The sequence below is a fragment of the Montipora foliosa genome, chromosome 13, assembly GCF_036669935.1.
Source record: "Montipora foliosa isolate CH-2021 chromosome 13, ASM3666993v2, whole genome shotgun sequence".
In the NCBI taxonomy this organism is placed as follows: Eukaryota; Metazoa; Cnidaria; class Anthozoa; order Scleractinia; family Acroporidae; genus Montipora; species Montipora foliosa.
The window spans coordinates 3,901,918-3,904,417 of NC_090881.1; the positions used below are offsets into that span (position 1 = coordinate 3,901,918).

At 38.3% G+C, this 2,500-nt stretch overlaps 1 pseudogene; it reads left to right on the top strand.

The window, feature by feature from the left end:
* Positions 1-2,500, top strand: part of LOC137983859 (dedicator of cytokinesis protein 9-like) — a 66,164-nt pseudogene that overhangs the window by 45,757 nt on the left and 17,907 nt on the right.

Sequence of the window (2,500 nt, forward strand, 5' to 3'; positions counted from 1 at the left end):
TATTTATTTGCTTTTTCATCAATATTTGTTTTGCATAAAGCAAGCTAACAGAATCTGTACCTTGCTGAGTTCGCATTTGTTAGCGTTAATAGTATTTTCGGTCAGATGTTTCTGTTTTCCATGAGCGGTTTATTGTTTTGGTCTCCCATCCCAACACTAACCCCGCGAAACAGGGCTTGACTTCAGTGAAGTTTAGTATTACAAAATTTTCGGATGCTCATAGGGCACACTTGTGGTGAAAAGAAGTTGTGAGGGAACTTGAAAATTATCAACATGTCAGCCCAGAAGCCAATGTTTCTCGCTTCTCTTTTATTTGTTATTCTTCAGAGACTGGAATGCTGTATTTCAATACCACACAATTCAGTGCCTTCTGATTTTCTGTAGCACGTACCACAGGCAAGCCAGTGTATGCTTCACAGAAGCATCTAGTTTCTTTTTTTCCGAGTCGGTAAAAGTCTTGCCTGTCACTCCCCTGCTAAGTGGTGTCTTAGTGCATAGAGCCTTCTGCGCTTATTTTCTTAGGATGGAGAGGGTAGTGGGAAATGCGTAGATTTCTCTGGTAGACACAGTAGAACGATTAACTTAACCGGCAATGGCGTCGAAAGTCGTGTAACGCGAATAGCGTTTTAGTGGATCTTTGAACAAAATGTACCCTTGTGAAGGTCAATAATGGCAAGCGAATTGGATACTGAACAAGACAGGCGGTCGAATGTTAAAAGCGACGAGTAATGGACTTCGACACCAATCTGTTGCCCGTCGAGCCATAATCAAAGTGAGCTGTCTTCCTAAAATTTTGCCAAGTGTGGTGTTTTGTACAACACTGAAACCAAATGAACAGTTCTCTGGTAACTCAGTATGGGTTCAACAAAGACAGAGGAGGAATCCATGTAGTGTATCTGTTATCTCAGTTGTCTCGCTATTTGTCAGCTTTGTATTTACCTGTTCTCAACTCTGCACAGTCTTCCGGTATAACAATTGGAAATTTCACTAATAAGTCATTGACGTGAATGGCGTTTTAGTGGATCTTTAAACAAAATATACCCTCATTGAGCTCAAGAATGGATCGTCAATTGGATGAGCAAGACAGCGCTGAAAAATAAATATCTGGATTTTAAGAGACGAGTAATGGTCTTCGACAACAATTTCATTTTTCGCCTTTGGATATCAAGTGAGCTTTGTTTCTAATATTTTACTAACTTGGTATTATATAAAACACGGAAATCAAATAGCAATTTTTTTATGGATTTAACCATAGTTACTATGATTTAACATATTAACATTGAAGGAATCGAACGCCTACAAGAATGCATCACAGTGTTTACTCCAGTCGCATCTTAGTTGTCTGACAATTTACATTTACCGGTATTTTGTACTCTAGTCTGCAAAGGTGTAAAATATTTGGAAATGTGACAGTGAAGAATTATTTGGATGAAAGTTGTTGTCGCTTTTGTGCTTCATTATTTACGGTCAGCGTTCCGAGTCGAAAAGGGTTTGATGTGAACTGTCAAAAATGTATTTAATTGCATCTCTTGTTTGCACGCACGCAATTGAAATAGGAAGGTATTTTTGCCTCTGATAGTAAATATGTTGTTTGTTTCGATTAATTTTTCGGTGGAAAAGGATTTTGCGGAGATATTTCCAGCCTTTTTTATTTTTAATATCATGTTGTGTAATTTTCGAGCTTAACAAATTTGCATACGTGTGTTGAAATGTGATACGGGAGCATTTTTGTGGTATAGTGTAACGAAAATAAACAGGTCTGTTGGAAGCTTGCTTGAGTTTCAACAAAATGACCCCCAAAATCGGCAAAAAAAATGTGACACTGATGAAAAATAAAGTAGCTGCTATCCCCGAAACGATGGAATTACCTGGCGATAAATAATCTCGTCTTGGAGAGTAAAGTTTTGACTGTCAACCTGAAGAGTTGGGCGATTGTGATCTTTGTGTTGAATTCGCACATTTGTTGTCAAACGTTATAACACTTGAAAGAAAAAGAAAACTAACAAAAACAAAAACGCGGTATCTGTGTCAAATGATGATTTGACACAGATGCTTCACTGTTTCGCGAGTAAACACACTGCGGTAACTTCATCACGGCGGCCACTGAATCCGATACCACTTTCGATTTTGCGCTTTTACTTTTGCAGCCAAAAGTACAATAGCAAAAATCTCCCAGAATGTTTGTCGCTGATCGTAACTTTATATTCGGGGTTAAAAATTAATGTTGTTTTCATGTCATAAATGTTGTTGCTGATGGCAAAATATTTTATTCTCGATCGACCGTCCAGAAAACTTCCTTCTGCTCTTCCCAAAAACTTTGTATCACTATTTATTTACTTTTGCATCAATATTTGTTTCGCATAAAGCAAGCTAACAAAATCAGTTCTTTGCTTAGTCCGCATCCAGATACTAACCCCGCCGAAGAGGGGGATTAACTTCAGGGGCTCGTTTCTCGAAAGTCCCGAAAACTTTTCGGGCCCGAAAAGCCATTTGTGAAATT